We start from the raw sequence: 8,166 nt of genomic DNA on the forward strand, positions 1-8,166 counted from the left end.
ATCTGTTGTGACAATACAATAAATGCAATACAAATCTGTGCAATGCAAACTATACAATGCAATGCAACGCAGTGCGAGTATCACACAACGCAATGCAATACAATGCAAAAAAAAAAAAAAAAGCCTGCCACAAAGTTTCAAATCGTTTCTGAATCTCCTGATCATAGGGTTATAATCATTGAAAGCACATCGTCATTTGTAGATATACTATAAACTGTTAAAAAAAACAACCCAAAAAAACCCAATAAAAACCAACCAAACAAACAAAAAAACCACGACTTACAATTTCCCGCGGGGGTATCCACTTTCAAGAAAACAACTGTCACAAATCGCCTCCAGCTTAGAGACCAGATAGAGGTCAACGGACGAAAACTTCCAAGCGATCATGGACTTTCCGTGCAACTTTTTCAAACCAGTGCGGTTTCTCTTTCCATGTTCACCTTCCAGGTTTTCCTCTTTCCATTTTTTCTGGAAAGCGATCTGCACTCGTGCAGACGACTCTAACCAGTGCACCGCACAACACATGAGAGAGAGCGAGAAAGAACGAGAACAGACGTATCAGACTCCTTCCCCAACCCCCCTCTCCCTGTCTCCTCCCCTCTCCTTTCCCTTGCCCTTCCTGTTTTTGTCCCAAACATGGTGTGTTGTCCTTAACGGGTATAATAAAACTGCCACATCCTCAGATGAAAACGAAAACTGAAGATTGAGTTAAAGTTTCAGTTTCAGTAGCTCAAGGAGGCGTCACTGCGTTCGGACAAATCCATATACGCTACACCACATCTGCCAAGCAGATGCCTGACCAGCAGCGTAACCCAACGCGCTTAGTCAGGCCTTGAGAAAAAAAGAAGAAAATAAGGGTAAAAGGTCTAATTGATTTTTACACCCATCGAGGCAGTGAACTCTTACCCACTGTGTCTAGGTCTCGCCATGAGAAAGCGGGGCCCACTCCACTCCTTCCGCCGTTTTAACCTTCTCCAACCAATGTCAGGAGAGGACTGGGCCCCGCCTACCTGTTCCGAGACATAGACACAGTGGGTACTAATTCACTGGCCCTGTGGCTGTACAGAAAATCAATGGGACCTTTAACCTTTAACTTAACTCACTCAGTACGGCCAGTCCTCTCTTCTCCTCTACACAGACCCCTCGGATGTCCAGTGGGTGTCTGAATGACCCAACATTTAGCTTCCGTCGTCAGAATTGTGGTATTCTTTGTCAACATTCACGTCTTCAGTATAAGAGCCTTCCGCTTGCAATATTTTGATGATGGTAATTGGGATGAAACGCTGTTAACGTCGTCTCTTTCGCCGTTCGTATGGAGAGAGTTAACCTGGTTGGAGTGAGGAAAATCGAAGTAAAGTGCCTTTCCCAAAGACACAACACCATGCCGAAACGAGGTGTCGAGCCCTGATCGTCATCATCTTAGATGAACAGACTATATGATAGTCAGTCGTGTCCGACTATGACCATCAGAACAGCAGAGAAGGCAACTGCTGTTCCGACTATTTGGGCTAGAATTTGATTATAGTGGAGAGTGTCTTGCCCAAGTTACATCCCCACTCTCTCGGCCAAGAGTGTTTTAGGACAGTCGGCGTTGGGATGGTTCCCAAAGGCCAGCTAGGCCCCCAAGGCTGCAGCACTAAGAGCCAGTGCAACTTTGCCTCCTAGTTTGAGAGTCATAGTCCTTCACAAAAGACTAAGCTGTAAATGATTTCCCATTGACTGGAGAAACCATTGATAATACAGCTCTCACTTTGCTGTTAGCCCAAATGTAAACTTGTGTCAGTCTGTGATACAAGCCGAGTGTTGGGCTTGAACAGCCTATAAGTAAATAAAAACGAGCCCTGATCGCTTTGACTCAAGGTGGCTGACTTGACTAACCCAACAACATCGTCAGCTTCAGTGAGATGGACTCCCTCCTCAGGGCACTTACGGCGCCCATAACAAATCAGGGACGCAATGGCCGAGTGGTTAAAGCGTTGAACTTTTGATCTGAGGGTCCCAGGTTCGAATCTCGGTAACGGCACCTGGTGGGTAAAGGGTGGAGATTTTTCCGACCTCCCAGTGCAGACATGCTAGTGCCTGAACCCCATTTGTGAGTATAATACGCACGCAGAAAAACAAATACGCACGTTAAAGATCCTGTAATCCATGTCAGTGTTCGGTGGGTTATGGAGACACGAATATACCCAGCATGTATCAACCATGACAGAATCATCGGCAAGTCGATGTTGGTCGTGTAACGGAAAAGAAAAGAAAAGAAGGGGCGATCACCACACGTTACCAAGACAGCAGGAAAATATCCTGGTGAGACTTCACACCGGTCACAACAAACTGAAGAATCACACGTAACCGAAAAGTGAAGCTGGCGCCATCTCCCCTCCGTCCCTGTAGACAGGAAGATCAGACAGCAGAGTACATTCTCCAAAACTGCACCCTCCCCCCCCCCCCCCCCCCCCCTGTGCAAACAGGCAATACAGCACCCTACTCACGACCAAACTTTATTGCAGCCAGAAAGAGCTGGACAAAACAACGTCAGAGCTAGACTGATGGTATAGCTGTGAACGTCAAGAAGAAAAACTGACTAGAGTTTGAGTTGTGGGGAACGTCTTGGGTCTCAGAGCTAGACTGATGGTATAGCTGTGAACGTCAAGAAGAAAAACTGACTAGAGTTTGAGTTGTGGGGAACGATTTGGGTCTCAGAGCTAGACTGATGGTATAGCTGTGAAAGTCAAGAACTGACTAGAGTTTGAGCTGTGGGGAACGACTTGGGTCTCAGAGCTAGACTGATGGTATAGCTGTGAACGTCAAGAAGAACTGACTAGACTTTGAGTTGTGGGGAACGTCTTGGGTCTCAGACCTAGACTGATGGTATAGCTGTGAACGTCAAGAAGAAAAACTGACTAGAGTTTGAGTTGTGGGGAACGACTTGGGTCTCAGAGCTAGACTGATGGTATAGCTGTGAACGTCAAGAAGAAAAACTGACTAGACTTTGAGTTGTGGGGAACGTCTTGGGTCTCAGAGCTAGACTGATGGTATAGCTGTGAACGTCATGAAAAACTGACTAGAGTTTGAGTTGTGGGGAACGACTTGGGTCTCAGAGCTAGACTGATGGTATAGCTGTGAACGTCAAGAAGAAAAACTGACTAGAGTTTGAGTTGTGGGGAACGATTTGGGTCTCAGAGCTAGACTGATGGTATAGCTGTGAACGTCAAGAAGAAAAACTGACTAGACTTTGAGTTGTGGGGAACGTCTTGGGTCTCAGACCTAGACTGATGGTATAGCTGTGAAAGTCAAGAACTGACTAGAGTTTGAGTTGTGGGGAACGACTTGGGTCTCAGAGCTAGACTGATGGTATAGCTGTGAACGTCAAGAAGAAAAACTGACTAGAGTTTGAGTTGTGGGGAACGTCTTTGGTCTCTCTGTGTCAGCTGATTGTGTCTGTCTACCACAACAGTGGTTTAGCCAGTAGAGCCTGTGTCAGTGCTCAAGTTAAGGAAGCAGGGGCACTACAGACAGTATCCACTGCACACCATCATTCCACTTTCAAGCCTGGTATCTTTTTACACATTTACACTAGATTCAGCAAGGTGTCCAAAGTATTAATTATTCAGAAGTGGCCAGGGTCCGGTTGCACGAGGGGGTCATTGAAGCGCTTTCTTTGCTTAAAGTTGAAAAGACTGTGGGTTGCTACGAGCGAACTCAGCAGCGCTAAGGTAGTTTGCTTAACGTTAAGAATGTTCCCAATTCCGTGGCGGTAAACTCCATATACTTGAGAACATTCTTAACTATAAGCAAAGTTTGCGGTGCAAAGATCGCCTCGTGCAAACCGGCCCCATGGAGTTTACCGTGGAGCTAGGAACATTCTTAACAATAAGCAAACTTAGCGCGGCAGATATCGCCTTGTGCAAACCGGCCCATGGAGTTTACCATGGAGTTAGGAACATTCTTAACTTTAAGCAAACTTAGCGCGGCAAAGTCCGCTCACGCAACCCATCCCCAGGAAAGGAGCGGTGGCCTAGTGGTAACTGTGCCCCGACTAGAACGTGAGCGTCCACGGGTTCGAGTCTAGGACCAGGAGTTTTAACCCCCCCTCTCCCTCCCTCCCTTTCTCCCCCCCCCCTCTCTCTCTCTCGCCCGCCTACCTATCCCCCCCACCCCCCCCCAACCACTCACGTCTCACTAGGCCTTTGGTCGTTGTCTGGGTGATAGTCTTTCCGATGGGGAGGATGATAAGGACAGCGCACTCAGGTACATCGCACCTGACGGTTCCTCACAGCAGGTGAGAGGGGGGTCGGGGGGAGGGGGGGAGGGGGAGGGGAGGGGGGAATGGGAAGGAGGTGGGGGGGGGGGGGCGATGAGTGACAGAGGGAGGAGAAAGTTTACCGTATGAGACAAGAGGACAGTGACGCTTCGTTGACGTGAGGGATGGATGGAGTGGGGGTGAAGGGGTGGGGCGGGTGGTGGCGGGTTGGGAGGGGGATGGGTTAGAGAGAGGTGGTAGGGGGCAGGGGTGAGGGTGATTCGTCATGATCATGGGGTTGGTTTCGTATCGTTCAGAAGTCTTATTTCCTTGTTGTCCGCCACTAAAATGAAATTCACACACACAAAGAAGAAGAAGAAGATAAAGAAGTTAACAAGTCAGTTACCGCTGCGACGATGGTAACTGGAGGGGGGGGGGGGGGAAACACGATGAGAAAAAAATATAGAGATATTAAGATAAAAGCAAAGATGTTTCTGTAGTTTGTAGCATCAAACGAACGCAAAAATGCGTGCCAAGCCACACACAGATGGACATTACACAGACACTTACATTGACATGTACAGACACATATAGACACTTGTATCGACATGGTTATACAGACACACACAGACACTGATATAGACAAATACAGACGCATACAGACACTTGTTTAGACATGATTATACAGACACATATAGACAATAATAAAGACAAATACAGCTATATACAGACATTTATACAGACGTACACAAACACATGTGTATACAAACACTCAGAAAGACACACACACTCTTGAGCACACACAAACACGGAACAGAATTCTCCAGCACTCTCAGTCTCTGGCTTCAACCCTCCCACACCCCCACCCCCCTCTGAGACTGTCCGTCTATATGTCTGTTTGCATCTAGCTGTGTATGTAGATGTGCCCCTGTGTGTGTGTGTGTGTGTGTGTGTGTGTGTGTGTGTGTGTGTGTGTGTGTGTGTCTGTGTGTCTGTGTGTCTGTGTGTGTGTGTGTGTTTTAAATTAAATATTTTTTTTTCCTGGGTGCAGTTTTATGTTTTTCCTCTCTCTCTCTCTCTCTGTGTGTGTGCGCGCGCGCGCGTGTGTATCTGTGTGTCTGTGTCTGTGTGAGCGCGCGCACCCAGTAATCAGTAAATCCATCACTATCACTGGCACAAGATACCAAATATTCAACCTAATATAAAACTCGGAAGAGTTCTCTCAAAAGGAAAAAACAACCCCCCAATTCTATTTCTCCTCTTAGCTGAGCCACTGAAGCACTTCAACGCTAGGGGACAGAAAAAGATTCATGTATGCAGGAAAGGGCGTGTACGGAGACTTCACCTATATATAAGCCCCAGCTGTCTCCGTAGTGCATAGCCGCTGTTTCTCTAGTCTGAGTGATGAAGGAAATCTCGAAAGTTGGTGAGCAGTGTCGGTGTACGGTGTCACTATGTCAGCCATGATCCCCTATCATTTTTGTTCTGCCTCAGTTTTATGCAGGTCGTGGTTCTTCTTCTTCTTCCTTTTCTCCTCCATCTCATCCTCCTCCACTGCCTCCTCCTCCCCTTCATCATCATCATCATCATCATCTTCTTCTTCTTCTCCTCCCCCTTCTTCTTCTCCCCACCCTTCTCTTCCTCCTCCTCCTTCTTCTTCTCCTCCTTCTCCCCAATCCTTCTCCCCTTCTTCTTCTTCTCCTTCTCCCCCATCCTTCTCCCCTTCTTCTTCTCCTTCTCCCCCATCCTCCTCCTTCTCCCCTTCTTCTTCTTCTCCCCATCCTTCTCCCCCTTTTCTTCTTCTCCTTCTCCCCCATCCTTCTCATCCTTCTTCTTCTCTCTTCTCCCCATCCTCTCCCCTTCTTCTTCTCCTTCTCCCCCATCCTTCTCCCTTTCTTCTTCTTCTCCTTCTCCCCCATCCTTCTCCTTCTTCTCCCCACTCCTTCTCCCCTTCTTCTTCTTCTCCTCCTTCTCCCCTTCTTCTTCTCCTCCTCCTTCTCCCCAATCCTTCTCCGACCCTTCTTCTCCCCCATCCTTCTCCCCTTCTTCTTCTCCTCCTCCTTCTACCCCATCCTTCTCCCCTTCTTCTTCTTCTCCTCCCCCATCCTTTTCCCCTCCTTCTTCCCCTTCTCCCCCATCCTCCTCCTTCTTCTCCTCCCCCATCTTCTCCCCTTCTTCTTCTTCTCCTCCTTCTCCCCTTCTTCTTCTCTCCTCCTTCTCCCCAATCCTTCTCCGACCCTTCTTCTCCCCATCCTTCTCCCCTTCTTCTTCTTCTCCTCCTTCTCCCCTATCCTTCTCCCCTTCTTCTTCTCCTTCTCCCCCATCCTTATCCCCTTCTTCTTCTTCTCCTTCTCCCCCATCCTTCTCATACCCTTCTTCTTCTCCTCCTTCTCCCGCATCCTTCTCCCCCTTTTCTTCTCCTTCTCCCCCATCCTTCTCCCCTTCTCCTCCTTCTCCCCCATCCTTCTCCTTCTCCTCCTTCTCCCGCATCCTTCTCCCCTTCTTCTTCTCCTTCTACACCATCCTCCTCCTCCTCCTTCTTCTTCTCCTCCCCCATCCTTCTCCCCTTCTTCTTCTCCTTCTCCCCCATCCTTCTCCTCCTTCTTCTCCTTCTCCCCTTCTTCTTTTTCTCCCCCATCCTTCTCCCCTTCTCCTTCTCCCCCATCCTTCTCATACCCTTCTTCTTCTTCTCCTCCTCCCCCTTTTCTTCTTCTTCGTTTTTCCATGTTGTAGCTTCCACATGCCTTCTTCCGTTCGTGTTTTAACTTCCCAAATCATTTTACAATGAATATGATAATCTGTATGTTTCCTAAGCATATATATTGGACCAAGTATTATTAATGTACGACTCGGACGAAGGAGATGTCATGTCTCGGATTTGATATATGAATATGTGTCGGACAACAAATTTGTTAGACGTTTCTACAATTAATAAGCCAAACAAGAGTGGACAAATGAATAAATTTCGGTTTCAAAAAAAGCATTCCAACCTTCTCCCCCAACCCCCACTCACAGAGAGAGAGAGAGAGAGAGAGAGAGAGAGGGGGGGGGACACCTGCTCGCGCTCGTCAGCAAACACACACACACACACACACACACACACACACACACACACACACACATTCATAGTAGTAGTAGTAATGACAATGATGATAATGGCGGGGATGGTAACTTATGTTGATGATGACAGCTCCGATGACAACAATGATCATCATCATCGTCTTGAATGACTGAATGGATGAATGAAGTCTTTAATTCATATAAACTTTTCAAGGCAAAAAGTATCGAATCATTGACAGGCTTACCTCTAATTGAAACACACACACACACACACACACACACACACAAGTTAAAGACCGGAGGCAAACCTGACCTGGGGGTCCCATATCCAAAGTGCACAGTCACACAGGTTCACCAAGTCGTCACGTTTCCTGTCTGCCCGGAGTCCCCCCCCTTGAATGACGTATGAGCGTTGTCACGGGTTAGGTCCCCTACCACTAAATCGTCGTCATCCCGTGGTCCGCAAGCTATACGTTCACTAACCTGCAACAACACTGGCCACCACAGTAGGTCTATATTACGTAGCCTACAGTTTGTGGTCGAGACTCAAACTGGCCTATCAGATGACAAAAGGTAGAGGCTGTAAGGTCTTTGTGGAAAAAAACAAACCCAGAGCGTTGTGTGTTTTGTCGCAGACTGACTCAGTCAGGCCCAGCGACAGTGACCTCTGTCAGATCGAGTTTCTCCTTTACTTGTCCTACACCCAGATATTCTTCCGTATTAGGGCGAGCTTCTTTTACCGTATGTTCTCTGTTGTAACCGAATACGTATGTACCCCCCATAGCTTCTTGTTTCCTCTGTGTTTCTATGTGGTAACCCTCTCTCGGCATCTGTCTGAGTCTCTCCGTCTCTCAGGCTGTCTGTGT

General features: G+C 47.7%; 1 protein-coding gene across 3 annotated transcripts in view; it reads right to left on the reverse strand.

Moving 5' to 3' along the window:
* LOC143291231 (uncharacterized) overlaps window positions 1–7,955 on the reverse strand; it is a 33,497-nt gene extending 25,542 nt beyond the window's left edge. The window contains exon 1 of one of the 3 annotated variants that reach the window (XM_076601005.1): window positions 7,784–7,955. The gene's annotated coding sequence lies outside the window, so the exon portion shown is untranslated. Of the gene's footprint in view, window positions 1–283; window positions 456–7,613 lie in introns of those variants that run through there. The other 2 variants (XM_076601003.1, XM_076601004.1) reach the window with 2 other exon arrangements.
* Window positions 7,956–8,166: the final 211 nt, after the last annotated feature.

The sequence above is a fragment of the Babylonia areolata genome, chromosome 16 (assembly GCF_041734735.1).
Source record: "Babylonia areolata isolate BAREFJ2019XMU chromosome 16, ASM4173473v1, whole genome shotgun sequence".
NCBI lineage: Eukaryota > Metazoa > Mollusca > Gastropoda > Neogastropoda > Buccinidae > Babylonia > Babylonia areolata.